The 18386-nt window shown below is 36.5% G+C and overlaps 1 long non-coding RNA gene across 1 annotated transcript; it reads right to left on the bottom strand.

Moving 5' to 3' along the window:
• Nucleotides 1-14019: 14019 nt before the first annotated feature.
• LOC128981995 (uncharacterized) lies at nt 14020-17240 on the bottom strand. Its single transcript, XR_008489527.1, has 4 exons — nt 17156-17240; nt 15995-16114; nt 15409-15509; nt 14020-14200 (listed from the first exon to the last, which is right to left on the bottom strand). It is a non-coding gene; the product is annotated as an uncharacterized LOC128981995 (long non-coding RNA).
• Nucleotides 17241-18386: the final 1146 nt, after the last annotated feature.

Genomic DNA, 18386 nt, shown 5'->3' with positions numbered 1-18386 from the left:
CTGCACTTCATTCCAATTTCTCTAAAGACGTATATTCTTATCGCATTTACTTCGTATGATCGTGTGAACGGGTTGTACAATACTATAGGCTAGTTGTTGATTCCAAGTTGGTAAATTTTAATTTTCTTATTTAAACTAAAAGATGTACATTAGTTTATGTCCATCTCAATCTATTTTGATTTATTAGCGTATCATTGTATGAATTTGACTAACTATACTGTAATTAATTTATTTCAAACAAGATAATTGTTTAGTACTTGTATGATAAGTTAATTAATTGGTAAACCATTGTGTAGTTTAAAAACAGTTTAAAAACAATTTTTAACTGTCTTCCATACAAACGTACATAAACTAACCCCTTCATATTTTATATTTATTAGCTTACCTTTGACTAAACTTGTTTAGACTATACTGTAATTAATTTATTTCAAACAAGAAGATGATTGTTTAGTACTTGTATGATAAGTGAATTAATTGGTAAACCATTGTGTAGTTTAAAAACAGTTTAAAAACAATTTTTAACTGTCTTCAATACAAACGTACATAAACTAACCCCTTCATATTTTATATTTGTTAGCTTACCTTTGACTAAACTTGTTTAGACTAAACTGTAATTAATTTAATTCATAACAAGAAGATGTTTCTAATGCAGTAGTATGATAAGTCAATTGATTTTAAAGCCGTGTTTTATTGTATTATATATATATATATGTATAACTATTCTTCAACATAAACAAATTTACATGAATTTATCCTTTTATATTTAACATTTTATTAGGCCTAGTTTCCCTTTGTAACATGTTTAAACTGGACTATTTAATTCGTAGTTGAACAATAATTTAATAGTTGATTTCAAGTTATAACCATTTTATTTTCAAGTAAAATCAAGTAAAAAATTTACATGATTTTATTTTCATCTCAATTTATTTTGCTTTATTAGCGTATCATTTTTTGAATGTGTTTGAACTATACTGTAATAGTATTTCATTTTAACAAAAGGATGTTTGCTGTGTATTGTTGTATCATGCAATAATTAAACCTTATTTATTATTAAGTACATTGTTTGTATTCCATCCCGAGAAAATTCTTATCTATTAGCTTCTATTTAATTTAAGATCTTAAAACTAAGCTTTACTTATGAGTTTGGAATTATTTTGTACATATATAGGTGTTATCTCTTGCAAAAAGGTTGATCACGTCCACCCTTTAAAGTGCATCTTTTAAATACGTTCCAATACTGACATCACTCCGCCGCAGCGGGAAGAACTAGCTGCAGCGGGCAAAACTAGCTGCAGCGGGCAAAACTAACTGCAGCGGGCAAAACTAGCTGCAGCGGGCAAAACTAACTGCAGCGGGCAAAACTAGCTGCAGCGGGCAAAACTAGCTGCAGCTGGAACTGCTTTTGGAACGAGTTCCACAGCAACCTTGGAACTAGCTGCAGCTGTTTCGCCCGTGTAACTGCTTGGCACATCTCTAGCTCCGCGGACGGTCGCGATGGGGGGAGGACTCGTAGTAGGACGATGACGTCATTAATTAGTTCAAATTTGCTCCACAAGCGGCGCGCCAGACGGACCCGTGATGAAGATGACGACGTCACCGTTTCTCGCGGCTCGCGAGCGGAGAGAGCAGGCGTAATCAAATTCGTCTGCTACTTGATTTGTCAACTGTTGAGTTAGGTTAAGAAGCATTATAGCCCAGTTAAATTAGAAAAATCGGGTGAAATAATTCCCGGAGAGTTGGAAATTTGTTTAAACGTTCCTTTTGTTGATTAGATTGGAGAAAATAAAAAGTCCTGATGGGTGGGGGTCGAGCTTGACTAAGGGAAGGGCTCTGAATGTGACTTCTTTTAGTTTTTCGCTTATATATCGGAATCTGTAAGTCATATTGAAAAGTGTTAAATACAAAAGTTATAGCTGACAAAATGCTCTACAAAAATGACACTATGCATTTTTTCGTACGACTTAACCGTTTAAAGCTAACTGGTAAAGAAAGTAACAGTATAATTATTAAAATCGTGTTTTCTTTGCATTTCTGTTTTTAAAGTTAATATTACTAAAAATAATTTTAATGATTACATACATGGGTCATGTCGTTTAAACTAGGGGATACAGAGATTCTTCAGTGTCAAACTCATTTTTGAATTTTTTTCGTAGGACTTAACCATTTAAAACTAAGGTGTAAATAAAATAACAGTATATTAAAATGGTGTTTTATTTGCATGGAATATGAAACAGGTTCGAAAAGACAAAGTCTTATCATTGGTCTCAATGAGCAGCACTATCAAAATGAATAACGTAGTGCATGTGGTGGATCCACTACTCGTATTACAAAGAGTTGCAATTTCAAAGAAAAACAACGAGGATCTAGAGGACTTCTCACGTTAAGTGGGGCGTAGACTCAACTTTCTCAGTTGTAATCAACCAATATGTGACGTACATAAAGAAACACTATGGTGAATTCTGTACTGTTGTGTTTAATGGTTACTCAGATACTGTCAACAGCACAACACATGCCGAACAGGAGCCACCACCAAGACCGTATCAGTCGACATTGATTTCACTGAAGAAATGACAGTGACAGTGCAGAAAGAAAACTTTCTTTGTAATGACAAAAATAAGACCAAGTTCATCAGAAAATTATCTCCGAGGGTATAGAAGTCAGACGTTCTGAAGCTGATGATACAACGATTGTGCGTTGTGCAGTGAAAAACCTAGCATTCAGTGGTCATGTTGCTACCGTTGGAGAGGATATAAGTTTCCTAGTCCTGCTGATTGCATTAGCTCCACTCGATCAAGAAATTATCTTCTTCAAACAAGAAAAAATGTAGCCTAAAGTAGAACGTAGAAGTTATTACTCTGATGAATTACAGAAATGTGACTTTGCCATGAGCATATTGTTCATTCACGGGTTTAGTGGGTGTGATACCACCTCGTCATTTTACAGACAAGGCAATTCATTAATTGTGAAATCATCTCGATACTATCACCAACGTATTTTACGGCCCGACTTTGGCCCAAAAGGAAGTCTCGATAGTCGGTGAGCGGATGATCCTACTGATGTACAACATCAGTACATACCGATACATCGCATTCATCAATTCCACCCCTAGGCTGATAGCAGATCTCCCGTCTTTGCCACCAACAAAAGGCTCTGCCTAGCAGCATTCTTATAGAATATGTGCAAGTGCAAGAATGGCTGGGAAATAAACTACCATTAACTGATTGGGGTTGGACAACGGGCACCGAAGGACAACTACAAACCCTTACTATCCTAGATCTTGCTACTCCGGCCGCTATCCTCACAACAATATTTAGCAATTTTGGATGTGGAACACGTTATGCTTAAAGCGAGGGACTACTGCTCAACAATGTGCGGAACTGAGAGGGAGTGTGCACCAATGGCCCTCCGGTAGACGACGATTCTGTGAATCTGGATGAGACTGGCGAATCCCTCGATCCCCTAGTGTAAACGACATGACCCATGTTTATAATCATTAAAATTATTTTTTGTAATATTAACTTTAAAAACAGAAATGCAAATAAAACACGATTTTAATATACTGTTATTTTCTTTACCCTTAGCTTTAAACGGCTAAGTCGTACAAAAAAATGCATATGGTCATTTTTGTAGAGAATTTTGTCAGCTATAACTTTTGTATTTAACACTTTTCAATATGACTTACAGATTCCGATATATAAGCGAAAAACTTAAAAAAGTCACATTCAGAGCCCTTCCCTTAGTCAAGCTCGACCCCCACCCGTCAGGACTTTTTATTTTATTCAATCTAATGAGCAAGAGGAAGGTTTAAACAAATTTCAAACTCTCCGGGAATTTTTTCACCCGAATGGAAATTTTTTGTTTTATTTGATTGGGCTATTAATTTACTTGCAATAAGGTTTTTTGTAATAATTAGGCCTACAGTTTGATTAATTAAGTTAAGTGGATGTTAGAACGTCAGTTTAACTCTTGAGAGTAATTAAGTGAACATAATTTATCGATGTAAATTAATTTAATAAGTTAAGTTAGCTCTTAAACTCAAGTAAGTTAGGCCTTAAAACTGTTTTAACTGTGGGTGTGGGACATTTACATTAGTGAAGATATGACACTGTGACAAAACACCCTTAAATTTTAAATGATGTATGCATAACTTAGGGCCTAACGATTTCATTTCAATAACATCCAGTCAGTAACTTTAGTTGGTTACACTTAGAGCTATCCCAATTAATTTTCCAGTAAAATAAAAAAACTAGGTTAACATTAAAAAACAAGCTCGAAGCCTTTGAATTAAGGCTATCTAACTTAGGCCTAGCTTATTCATTTGAGTTGTTAACAAATCAGTCGATAGATAAATCTAAAAACCTTGCCTACTTGGTCAGAATTGATCTGAAACTAAGATGCCAGATATAGTCTGTGGAAATACTGTAAGTTAGCATCTAATGTTCTAATAAAAAGCAAGCCTCGACTTGAAAACTAGGTTTGCTTTTATAGCAGTGAAAACCAGTTGAGTGTAGCAATCATGTTTCATGGTTTTTAATGAAACAATAAATATAAAAAAATGTTTATGGATATAATACAAAATACAAATGTTCCCACACACTGCACTGCTAGCCTTTACTACTTCCTTCAGCTCTTCCTACGTCGTGGACCTGTTTCCCTTCCTTCCCATGGCATTTTAGGATAGCCGATTCATTAATCTTAATGCCACAAACGGTTCCCACACTCAGCACCTTTACTACTTCCTACGTCGTGGACCTTCTCCCTTCCTTCCATGACCTTAATGTAACTGCCACAAACGGTTCCCACTCTGCACTGCTAGCCTTCACTACTTCCTTTTCCCCTTCCTACCTCGTGGACCTAATTCCCTCTTCCCTCCCTTCCCATAGCATTTTATGATTGCCGATACATTAGTCTAACCAGGGCAGCGTTAAGGGTCAGTGAAATTCTGGTCAAACCCAAAAGCAGCGCCCCCTTTTTTCCTAGTGCGGGCGGGTGGTGGTTGGGGGGCACCCCTAAACCTCCGGTGCCCCTGGGCATATGCGCAGTCTGCCCGTTTATAAAAGTGGGCCTGAATCTAACTGACACAAAGGGTTCCCACACTCTGCACTACAATAGGTTGGTGTGTTGCTACAGAAAATAAAATGAGTGTTTTTTATTCAAATCTTGAACGCTTAATATGAAATAAACAAATTTGTCAAAACAAAAAAGTAAATCGGTTGGTGGTCTAGGTCTTATCAAGAGACCTGCGGTAACAGCTTATTCCCCATTTGGAAAATTCACTAAAATTAGGTGTAATGGCGGAGGCCGTATTAAATAAAAATAAGTAGTTTTTTAAACGATAAATACTTACCTTATACCATTGTCTATTGGATAATAGTCAAAGCTTATACCTAAATATTGAGAACTCACAGTACCTAAAATGTGCTGTGGTCAGGGAAATTAACAGAATTCCGTCAGGGAATTCTGTTAATACACTCACGTCACTTAAGATATTTTTGTGGGAACCCAGTTCAAATACCTTGGGAATTACTGGTAAAAGACTTAGGTCGGTATGATTTTACCTGTTCAAAGAGGCTTCCCAGGATTTGGGATGACAATTGATTGTACCCTTTTGAAATGAGCTGGTACATATTCCAGTCTTAACATTGTATTAAATAACATGGTAAAAACTTAATTCCTTTTTGTGGAAGCTCTATAAATATTTTGCCAGTTATGAGGTTGTAACCAGGAGCCTTGTCAGAATGAAGATCGTTGACGATGATTGATTTCACCTACGATGATATTTACTTCTGCAATGAGAAGTCAAGTTGTAATGGAGACTACAAATACTCAAATATCTCTTCCTCGTTGTTTACTTCTGCATTTGATTTGAACACATCCTCAAAGTATTGAGCAAAGGGTTCTCTGTGTTACATTTGGCCCAGGCAATTAGACTTTAAAAAAATACCCCCGCCGCAGCAAACCTGCAGACTAAGCGAATTTCCATTTCCCTGAATGGATTTACACTAAAATGTCTCCTTAAAAATATCACATTTATTCCCTATTTAAAAAGAATCAGTTTAAAACATACTTAGGTTTGCTGCAACAGGGAGGGTAAAAGTGTTTTTTATGTAAAATGTTAATAGTTGGTAAGAAATAAAAACATTTTCCAAATTTGGGCAAAATATGTTAATAAACAAGCAAACTACAACAGTTTACTTATTCTCCATAAGAATAACATGGAAATTTTAAATTTACAATTTTTTGGAATTTTCTCCGTAAATATTAGGCGCATTATAACGCTTCAATATACTAAATTATTTGTTTTTTTAAGCTCTACAAAATAGTTTAGAAAGAAATTGCAAAATTTTATGTTTTTTGGGTCAAAAATGGGAAAAACCCATTTTTACCCCATAAAAGCCCCCATAAACCCCCGTTCCCATGGTCCGATCATGCTGGTTCGCGAACTCGTTCGAATAAACGTAGGTTTACACGTTTGTACCAAATTTCATCAAAATCGGATCATTTTTGCTCGAGTTATCACGCTAACGGACACATATATAAATATATATATATGAATTTGAACGGATGGTGTTTTTGGCCTCTAGGGACCTCAAAACGAAAAAAAAATCGGTCCTGGGTCCAGGTCTTACCATGAGTACTACGGTAATAGCTTATTCCCTATATGGGAAATTCGCTAAAAGTTAATTTAAAGCTTAGGTCGTTTCATAACTCACCAGGAAATGCAGGCTCCCCCGGTGAAACAAGACGTCGCGAAATCTGCCAACTTACCAATATGGGAGCCGTGTTCGCGACTGGAATGCTATCCACCCCCTTAGCAAAATATGATGCTATGTAATAGTAATTTTTAATTTGGGTAATTCCGTTTGATATTAGAACAGTTTGACAACGAAACATGTGTTTCCGTGACTGGAAAACTCTCCCCCCTCCCGATCTCTGATGTCAACATGACGTAGGAACCTGCTTGGGGGGGGGGGGGGGGGTAGTTGTCCGGGGGACAGTCTTCCGGTGACCCACTCCCCATAGTGAATAATCTTAGGCTTCGCCATAGGTGATAGAGATCGGGTACTTCTCACTGATGTACTTCTCATACCAGTGATTATTGATATTATATAACAACCGCTTTAAATGTTAAGATGACCTATTAAAATGTTTATCAATTGGATTCCTGCTATTTTGCCAGATTCTTCTCAAAATATATCCATAAGCATTAAGCAATCAAACTACGTAAAACAGTTTAGGCTACTTACAGTATCCTCCAAAAGATTAAAAAGGAAATTTTGAATTTTTTTTTCTCCGTTACCAATAATTGTACAAACACTTTAATGTACTAAATTATTTTTATATTTTTAAGCTATTCAAAATGGTTTAGAGAAGAATTGGGAATTTTTATGTTTTGAGGGTAAAAAATTAGAAAAACCCCATAACACCCTGTTCCCATAGTCTGATCGTGCTGGTTCGGGAGCTCATTCAAGTTTATCCTGCCCTACACCTTCAAGCCAAATTTCATCAAAACCAGACAAAATGACTTGAGTTATCACGTTCACGGACACATATATAGTTGTTATATATATGTAACAATTTGAATGAATAGTTTTTTTTGGCCGCTAAGGACATCAAAATGAAAAAGTATATCAGTCCCGGGTCTAGGTCTGATCGTGCCACCTACAGTGATAGTTAATTCTCTTATAGTACAGGTAAAATTCGACTAAAAGACTAGTGGAAAACATAAAAATTAGCCCATTCATGAAACTTGCAGGAAACGTAGTACTTACCATTAGGTTTTGAAATCTGAAGAGTCCCTAGTGATTGGGGGGGTGGAAGTACCATTTTATGGGGGTTGAAGTTTATGGGGGTAGTGATTTTGAGAAAATTTTTATTTATGGGATCCAAGCAAGTGGGGTGTCATTTTCTATGTTTTTTTCATGCAGAAGTGAAGAAAAATACCCCCGCCACAGAAAACCTGCAGACTAAGCAAATTTTCATTTGCCTGATTGGATTTACACTAAAATTTCTCCTTAAAAATATCACATTTATTACCTATTTAAATATAATCAGTTTAATAAGTAATTAGGTTTGCTGCAACAGGGAGGGTAGAAAGTTTTTTTTGTTAAATGTTAATAGTTTAGTAAGATATGAATACATTTTCCAAATTTTATCAAAATATGTTCATAAACAAGCAAACTAAAACAGTTTACTTTCTCCATTAAATTAACATGGGAATTGTAAATTTAACATTTTTTCGAATTTTCTCCATAACCATTAGGCGCATGATAAAACTCCAATATACTAAATTATTTGTTTTTTTAAGCTCTACAAAACGGGTTGGAAAGAAATTGTGAAATTTTATGTTTTTTGGGTCAAAAATGGGAAAAAACCAATTTTTACCTTATAAACCCCAGTTCCCATAGTCCTATCATGCTGGTTCGCAAACTCGTTCAAATAAATGTAGATTTAAACGTTTATACCGAATTTCGGATAATTTTTGCTCGAGTTATCGCACAAAAATGATATATATATACATAATGAGTGCATTATGCATGAGTATATGAATTTGGACGAATGGCTTTTTTGGCCTCTAGTGACCTCTGCTAAAACTTACAATAAATACAACCAACAGTTGATGAGAAAAGACAAATTTATTAATAAAAACCTAAATATAGTATGACAAATTACGGTACTATAATTAATTTGTCTATGTGGCATATTTTAATGTTATGGCGTCAGCTGAATACTGGACAGCAACCCACAACAGCTGATGTTTTCAGCTGCCACTATCCTGATTAATCTTGTGTTCATTGTTGTGCAATGTTTACATATTTTGTGTATTGTTACTTCAATTATTCGTCTTTGACCGAATATAGTAATTCTGTTCATGTTTTTAGTGAAAACTCCGTGACGGCATTTTTTGCCATGTATATCCGTATTTGTTAGTGGCTGATTTAAAGCGAATGAGCATTTAATGTTTGATAATGAGTGAAAGTTGCAGTGAAAATGAAGTAAGTGGTTTGTGTTTTATTTGTGAACAGCCGGTGACAAGTCGTGAAAAAGTTGTTCCTAACCAAAGCGCACGGCAAACAATCATAAACTGTAGCATAGAGAGGGGTGACGAAAAACACAGTTTAATTACCGCAGATAGTTCTTTAGTAGTACACAGACAGTGCAGGAATGAATATACAAAGCCTTCTAATGTTAAGAAAGCTAAATTAAGAAGAGAATCACAAACCGATGAAGGTAATGTTTTGTCACCCAAAAGATTAAGATCTACAGGGACCTTTGATTTTTCTGGTGTTTGTATATTCTGCTGTGAATTAATAGCCGATTTAAATAAGAAACCCAATTGGAACAATCGTGAGATATTAAATTACACTTTCAAAAGTAATGTTGAGAAACGTGCACTCAGTAGGAAGGATAGATGGGGCCGGCAAGTTTTTTCAAGAGTTTGCTCAGTTAACGTGGAAGAAGTGAGGCCTAAGTATCACTATGTTTGCTGGAAGAAATTCATGTGTGAAAATCCTGCTTCCACGTTCATGCCTGATCGTCCTAAGGATAACAGTATATCCCAGGCAATGGAGTTTGTTTACTCTTACATGGAACAGAGTGATGACAGCCAGTTTTCAATCCTGGAGTTATGTGAGGTAGTAGAGGATTATGGTGTCAGCGTCCAAACAATGAAGGTAAGGCTCAAAGAACATTATGGAGATGACATTAGCATAACATGTACACAATCCAAAGTTCCAGTTGTATGTTTCCGCAGCTGTGGAGACAGAATCATTCGTGATCATTGGTACCAGGAAAGGAAGAAAAATATACAAGAAGAAGAAGAGAGGATTATGACTAAGGCTGGTGAAATAGTCAGGAGATCTATTGAAGATTTTATATTTGACAACAAAACGTACAATAATCCTCGTGGGTTTATGAAAAATATTTCTGAATGTATTCCGAGGCAGTTAAATGTGTTCCTGGATGTTTTAACTACGAAATAAGCGAGATCCCGCAAGCCAAAATCTTTGATTAACAAATCCGCTGTAATAGCCCACTGTCTGATTTCGCTAGTGAAGCCAAACTCTTTTCTCTCACCTGTTTTACTAAGTGTGGCTACTTACATTCATCAAAAGGTAGGATCAAAATCTCTCATACATATGCTTTAAAATCTGGGTTTGTGTGCAACTTATCACGATTTGAAGGTCTTTGAAGCTTCTATAATTGCAGCACCTAAGGAAATAATAAAAGAGGGCACTTTTGCACAGTTCAGTTTTGACAACTGTGATGTGAATGTAAACACCATTGATGGGCATGGTACATTTCACAACATGAGTGGAATTATGTGTGTAACTCCGTTAGACGCCATTGATACCTCCAATGACAGAATAATCAAACAAAAAAGAATCTCACAATCCTGCTTACTAGAAAACAAAGGAGTAGTTACAGCCCTAGATTACAGGCCCGGAAACGCATCTGGCCTGGATTGCTTCAAGTTTGTAGACTTGGAGGAACTGTTTCTAACAACAAATTGTGACGACTTTCCAAGCACATTGGATGTTTGTTGGTTAGTTACCAAACTGTGGAAATTGCCTGAAATACCAGGGTGGCAAGGAATGTTAGAAAGATTAACTTGCAGTGAATACTGTGATGTGTCCAGAGTAATTCAGTTACCCTTCATTATGGCCCCACCTTCAGAAAATGACACTATATATACTTCTCTAATGATGGCTATTAATGAAGGAGACAAAATAAACCTGAAAACTATTTTTGTAACATTTGATTTACCACTGTTCATGAAAGCAGTTAGCATTGTACTTTCATCCCCGCCTCAATCGCCCTTGCAGAGAATTGTTGTGCGGCTGGGAGGGTTCCATTTAGTGATGTCTTTTTTAGGTACTATTGGGTACATAATGGCTGATAGTGGGTTGGACCAGTTACTGAGTGTAGTATATGCAGAGAATTCAGTTACACACATACTTAATGGCCATGCTTATTCACGTGCAATTCGTGCTCATATGTTAGCATCTACCGCTATTGCCCACTTGGTTTTAAAGCATGTACATTTAACCCAAGAAGAAGAGGTTGAAATCAGAGACTTACTGGAAGACTTTACTGATTGTCCACCAACTAAACAAACTGTAGATGACAATGCAGCTGTAAGAAGTATTTCTGAAAAATTTAAACAAGAACTTTTGAAGGTTGAAGAGAGTGGACCAACCGCAAAATTATGGATTCAGTACCTTAAAATGGTAACTTTGGTTAGAAGATTTATTCAAGCAGAGAGAACTGGTAATTGGGAGCTCCACTTGGCTGTTGTAAAGATGATGATGCCTTATTTCATTGCAAGCGGTCACTTACACTACAGTAAAGCTTGTTACATATACCTTCAGTTGATGTCAACGTTACCCCAGCGAATGGATCCTGAGGAGTATAGAACGTTCGCTAACGGTTACTGTACTGTAAGACGCACCAACAAGTTCTGTTCAGGAACATGGACCGATATGGTCATAGAGCAGACTGCCAATCGTGAGTTTAAGGTACTGGGGGGGGGTGTGGTAAGAAGAGGGTTTACTGGTGAAGTGTTAAATGCATATGTCGTCACAAAACCTGCGTTTTCAGATATCGTTGAGTCACTTGAAGACTTCTCTGAAGTACAATTTTTTTCATCTGAACAGCATGTTGATGCTCGAGACAGTAGAGTCAAAAGAGATGAACAAGATATTGAAAAGCTAAGTACTTGGTTAGAAACTCATGATCCTTTTTCAAGTACAACTACGGTCGTCGTTTCAGTTGGCAGTGGTGTCATTGGGAACGATTCGATCAATTGCCACCTAGCCAAAGAGGTCGGTTCAAAAAGACTGTAGGACTTCTTGTAGCACTTCTTGTAGGACTTCAGTTCAAGGACATCAAACTGAAAAGGTGTGACAACATCCGCCCATTAAGTTCAGTCAACTCATCAATCAAATTCAAAGACAAAGTCGTTAACATTGACCCACTCATCCTGTACCAAAGAATGCTTTTAAGAAAAGAAGAAGACTTATCATATTTCTTCACATTTGAGATTGCGCCTTTCCCGTTGTCTTTGTTTACGAACACAGGGATGAGGAAGAATGTCAAATCTGCTCTGTGCAAAGAGTTTGATTGTACCCCAGAAGAAGACGTGAAGGAGAAACTGGAAAAAGTTTTAACTTACATTATTGATGGCGGGCACATTTTACACGCTGTAAAATGGGGTAGCAACATAAAAAGTCAAACTTACCAAGATGTATGCAATAGATACTTGCGATCTGTACAGAGTAAGTACAGGTCTCCGGTAATTGTATTTGATGGTTACAGTGATCCTGATAGTGTTAAAACATGCGAGCAGCTACGCAGATATCAACTTACGGCCCCTAAGATAAAAATGACTGAAAATACCGCTGTGTGTACGAACCAAGAAAGATTTCTTGCTAATGCTGACAACAAACAACAGTTAATAAGCATGTTAACAAGGACATTTAGTGAAGCGGGAATAGAAGTAAGACAGTCTACTGGAGACGCTGATGCGCTAATTGTACAGTCAGCCTTAGAAAAGACGTGTAGCGCTATAGTCACCAAAGACACAGATATACTTGTACTGTTGACTGCCCTTGCACCAGTGAATCATGAAGTTCTTCTTATCAAGCCAAACAAAGGATCTACCAGTGAGAGTATATTTTCTTCAATCAGCCTTCAACAACAGCATCAAGATGTTAAAAATTACATTCTCTTAGCTCACTCATTCAGTGGTTGTGATACCACCAGCGCAATTTATGGCAAAGGAAAAAAGCAAATACTCAAACTGCTAAAGACTGAAACTGGTTTGGCCAACCACGTACTCACCTTCCACAGACCTGATGCCAATCACATTGAGGTGAAACAAGCAGGGGAAGGTATACTACTTTTCTTGTATGGATCCAAGGACGGGACGCTTACACTAAATCAACTAAGATTTAATCTTTTTCAGTAATCGCTAAAGAAAAGTGTAGCCAGATTGGAATTACTACCACCGACTTCGGACAGTGCTGCTCAACACTCCTACCGCACCTACTATCAAATACAACTCTGGCTAGGGAATAAGCTGCGTCCAGAAGAGTGGGGTTAGGCTAGACATAACAACTACTTGCTACCAATTAGAACAACTGTTGAGCCAGCTCCAGAGACAATACTCAAATTGGTATCATGTTCGTGTAAAGGTAGCTGCTCAACATCACAATGCTCATGTGTAAAGAGCGGGATTAAATGTTCACCTTTATGCCGATTTTGTGAAGAAGGGGGATGTAGAAACTCAAAAAACATAACATTGAGCTGTCAGTAGTTGGCAGTGAAATTGTCTCAAATCAAAATGATAATGATAATGGAGAAGAACTAATTGAAGACCCTGACGATTTCATAGATGATGATGATGATGCGTCAGTGGGTGATGAACAATATGCCGTATAGTGGATAAAAGAGGCGTAACTACAAGTTTCTTAGTTACCAGTACTTAGTCCTCTCAATGTAACATAGACTCATTTTTTAATAATTAATATTAATTGTATTATTTTATTTTAACTTGTCATATTTATTTTTTAATGAATAAATTAGCCTTTTTCTAATAAATTGTCGGTTGTGTTGCTTTTATTATGCTTTTTTTCGATTCTGCATCCTAAGAAACATAGAAAACGACACCCCACTTGCTTGGATACCATAAATAAAAATTTTCTCAAAATCACTACCCCCATAAACTTCAACCCCCATAAAATGGTACTTCCACCCCCCCCAATCGCTAGGGACTCTTCAGATTTCAAAACCTTATGGTAAGTACTACGTTTCCTGCAAGTTTCATGAATGGGCTAATTTTTATGTTTTCTTGGTAGAGTTTTACCTGTACTATTAATACATTCGATATGCTTGATAGGGTCACATAAATATATCTTAAGACTAATATTTTCTCACTACTTAAACCAAAAATAGCAATATAGGCCTACCTTGAACAAATTGTAAATATTAATCAATTGAAACAAAAGAGTTGTTGAAATATAGTTTTATTTATAAAACACACATATTTATTTTCCAAAGCTAGCTTTTAAAATTTAGGTGTTAATTTTGTAAAGTAAAAGAATAAATTGTTAAATTAAAAATAACTATTCTTGGTCTTTTGTTTCCAAGTGTTGGGTGTTGCTTGGCTCCAGAACCAGGAATATTGTCCCATTTGTTCCTAAAAAAAATTGAAAAACTATAGTACAATATGGCAATGTACATTGTTGTAACAATATTTTTGGTCTGTAGACTGGCATAGATTTAAAACATTGACAAATTGATCGGCTGTTGGCAAAATATTTTTCCTACAGTTACCTAACAATGTACATGTTCTCTCACTGATTTTAGAAAGCAAAGTGGCCAATTCGCTCATCAGTGAGACAATGTTAACATTGTCTCACTCTAATTACTTTGTCTCAATCACTCCAGATTTGCAACGTGAAGGCACGAAATAGTGAGCGTGTAACATGCAGACAAGGTCGTATGCGCGCAATATACGTTGGCAGCACTGGCTGTAAATCAGCTGGTCAGCTGTTGTATCATTAAATGTAATATTAAAAGTTCACTTCTGTGTAAAAATATGTCACGTTTCTTTACCATTTATTTGTTTTATGGTAACTGTAGGAAAAATATAATGTACAACTCGAGTGCAAAGTGCAATTGCCTCACTCGAGAAACCATTCCACACTCGCCTACGGCTCGTGAGTAAGTATTTCTCTCGAGTGAGTCAATTGCTCCCTTTTCTCACTAGTTGCACAAATAACTATATTAGAGAGGAAGAAACAGAATAGACACATCTCTTCTGACTGCAACACTTGAAATAATTTTCACTCTGTAAAAAACATTCATCGTCAATTTTTTATGTTCTGGAACTTTAAGTGTTATATTTTTCACTATGCCAAGTCATAAACTGTACCTATGCAGTAGAACCTCGCTAATTCGAAAACCTATATAATTAGAAATGTTTGTCTGTTCCCCTCACAAAGCCTCTAAAATTAAAAAAAATAATATACCGATAGTACAAAGTAGTACAAAGTAGTTTTAAGCTTAATACAGCCTCTACAATTTGAATTTTGTTGCCATAATTAAAACTGTTACTTCCAAAATTCGAAGTCAACCTCTACAATTCGAACTGCATTACCGTAAGACAAAAAATATCTTTGTTGAAACATGAACTGACAATCCGTCCCCCAAGATGTGTTCATTAGTCTCCATTCTCTCAAACTCCACACTTAAAACTGGGACCTCCACAATTCAAATTTTATTTTTCTGACCTCTATAAATCAAACTCTTTACATTTTAAACTTCCCATAGTTCGAAATATATTTTCTTTCCTCTGAAATTCTACTGTACTAAGCCTACTCACTTACCACTACTAAGACTTACCTTGTATTTGGCTCAGACCTCTTGATTTGGCTTGTCCGAGCCAGTCTTTGATTAACTGCCTCTAACTCAGGGTATGTCGCTTTAGCCGAAGATGCATGAGTCTAAACATAAAAATAACACAAATTTGTTAGTGATGGGTTGAATTATGATTAAGATCATAAAATCAAAAATAAATCTAAAAAAGTTGTTGGCATTAACAAATTTAGGTAAACATTTACTTTGATCCTCTATAGTCTATAGGCAGCCTACATATTTTTGAATGTGATGAGTGACTACCTGAAGAAACATTAAGAGGATAGCTTTGCAATAGCCTACAATTTTATTAAAATGGTAAATTAAATCTTCTCTAGCTGGAATAAACATGATTTAATTTTTCCCAAATACATGTTGGTACATAAAACTATAGGAAAGCCTCAACTGTCAGATGCTTCAGCAAAATTTGATAGCGGCTCTGACCATTGCAGTGATCTCGTATTTGATTGGCTAAGCCAAAAGGGATCCAGCAAGAGACTACCGTTGACTTATCACTATTGACATTAATGCACACATGGATATGATTACAAAATAATATATTAACTGTTCTTACCAAATAAGGTAATCTTGATTTAAAACAAAGATCAGAATTCAACACTCGTTTCTTCTTGAACCGTACTGATCAGATGTTACTTTTGATGCCTTGCATTTTGTTGAGCCACCTTCAAGGAATCTGTAACAAGACAATAATAACTTAGTGTAAGTTAAACATAAGTTATCGATTTTTTTTTTTGTCGAGGCATATAAATTTTAGGTAAAATGGTGGTCAAGTTCATCGGGTTAACATATATCATTTGTCTCAAAGAGGTGAAAGGTGAGTTAACTTAGTCTTAAAATTGATCAAGATAATGCTTTGACTTAATGTAACCAAACATGCATGTAGGCTAGCCATTTTTAATTCATTAACTAAGACATAGTTGGATGAGCCACTTCAGTAACTTTGTCGTTCTACAGCCAGTTTATACTGACACCGGTCCGCAGAGCTTCCTGGATCAAACTCGCTATCGGCTTAGTCATACAATTTATTCATCCTTCATCCATCCCTTGCGATCAAACTGTTTTATGCTAACTTACCGACAAGTGTTCGTGCCCTATATGTTACCTGAAACAATTTAAATGTGTATATACTTTTCGGAGCCTACTCTTAATTTTAGGCCCTGGTAATTTATTTTATAAAAGAACATTTGACGAGCCACTTGCATTTCATAAAATCTGAACCACATCCGTCAGTTAGGCCTACGATTAAAACCTAAGTTGTAACTTAATAGGCCTAAGTAAGTATTTGCCTATCTTCAAGACAGTTTGTATAAAGCACTGTCTTTATTTCCGAAAATACAATACAAAGTTTTAACAATTTCGCTACTGTTAGAATCGGCTCCGCATTACAAGACAGCAAAAAGCAGGCAGCTCCAGCAATACCTTGTTTAGGTGATGAGACCTTCATGAGGCTGAAAGTTCTAAATAACTTACTGTTGTAATGCCTTCAAATGCCAATTCAAACTATGAACACTATGCCTAACTGATAAATAAGTAGCAAATAACAAGTTAGTGTCAGTAACTTAGTAACAGAAATCTTGCAATAATAATACTGTTGTAAGTAATGCCAATTCAAACTATGAACTATGCCTAACTGATAAATAAGTAGCAAATAACAAGTAAGTGTCAGTAGTAACAGAAATCTTGCAATAATAATAAAAATACTAAAATACTCAACTGCAACTCTTGTCTTCTGCTGCACCGATCGATGTATCAACATCAACAAAACATCAAGCCAAGCCTAAAAAAAAGTAAAGTTGATGACGTCACAACGGTGTCGGCTGCCTGACTAGAGTGCTGCCCGTGGAACAAATTTGAACTAATTAATGACGTCATCGTCCTACTACGAGTCCTCCCCTCATTGCGACCGCTCCGCGGACCGTGACCTACATAACAGTACCGGTGCTGCTCTGGCAGCTCCTAGCGACACGGTCCTGTACTACGTCCATTCGCGGTCCTCGCCTGAACTTCAATGCCCCCGTATGCTCGGCAAGTCTAGTTGTGGTTATATAAACTTTCGTTTGGGCATTATCATTGACTATATAGTCAATGATAATGCCCAAATGAAAGTGCACATTTAAAAGTGAGTTACAAGCGAAATATCCGTTTATTAAACTTAAGTTTGAGACGATCAAAAGTGATGTAGGCTGTGAGAAGTGTCGTACTGAGTTAGCGTTGCTCATGGAGGAGCTTATGATATTGATAAACACTTAAAGTCAAACAAACATGTTGCTTCTGACCATGCTGCGTGCTCGAGCAAAACTATATCTTCATTTTTCAAAAGCAACGTCCCAAACAAAAAGACCTGGACGTCTCAGCGGCTGAGGGTGCCTGGGCCTACCGGGAGACGGTCAGAGGGTCCCAGCCTCAAAATCTACCTAAAAATCCTTTGCCTGCTTTGGTGAGCGTTGCCACAGGGTCCCGGGCCGACCCCTCATTAATCCTGGGACCCTCAGACCGCAGTCGCCTGGAAAGGATTAGGTTCGGGTTTGATAAATGTTGACAAGGGGCAGCGTATTTCTATCTTTCACGATCAACTTAGTAAATTTAGTCACTAATTATTTAACAAAGAATTGTCACTTAAAATTTTAAAACGTCCCATATCTGTTGTTTGCACTTGTTATGTTCTCATTACTCCCTAATTCTGCCATGCCGAATTCAATACAATTATTTTCAATACAGAAAAATGGACCAAAAAGGCCCAATTCGTACAGGCGCTTTTTGAAAGGTATTCAAATGCATACGTGTAGTGTGATATATTCATTTAAAGATCTAATCACCCTAATAATTTTGGTGCTAATGAAAATAAATTGTCTCTAACAGTATTTACAGGGTGGGCCAAAACGTTTATAAAAGGACTTTGAAGTCAAATGCCGTATACTGAACGAAACAGCGCCAAATTTATTATA

This window comes from Macrosteles quadrilineatus, unplaced genomic scaffold (assembly GCF_028750875.1).
Source record: "Macrosteles quadrilineatus isolate MER2022 unplaced genomic scaffold, UCM_ALF_1.0 Scaffold_74__1_contigs__length_567022, whole genome shotgun sequence".
Taxonomy (NCBI): domain Eukaryota; kingdom Metazoa; phylum Arthropoda; class Insecta; order Hemiptera; family Cicadellidae; genus Macrosteles; species Macrosteles quadrilineatus.
The sequence above is the reverse complement of the archived record's forward strand: the minus strand, read 5'-3'. Positions and strand labels throughout refer to the sequence as shown.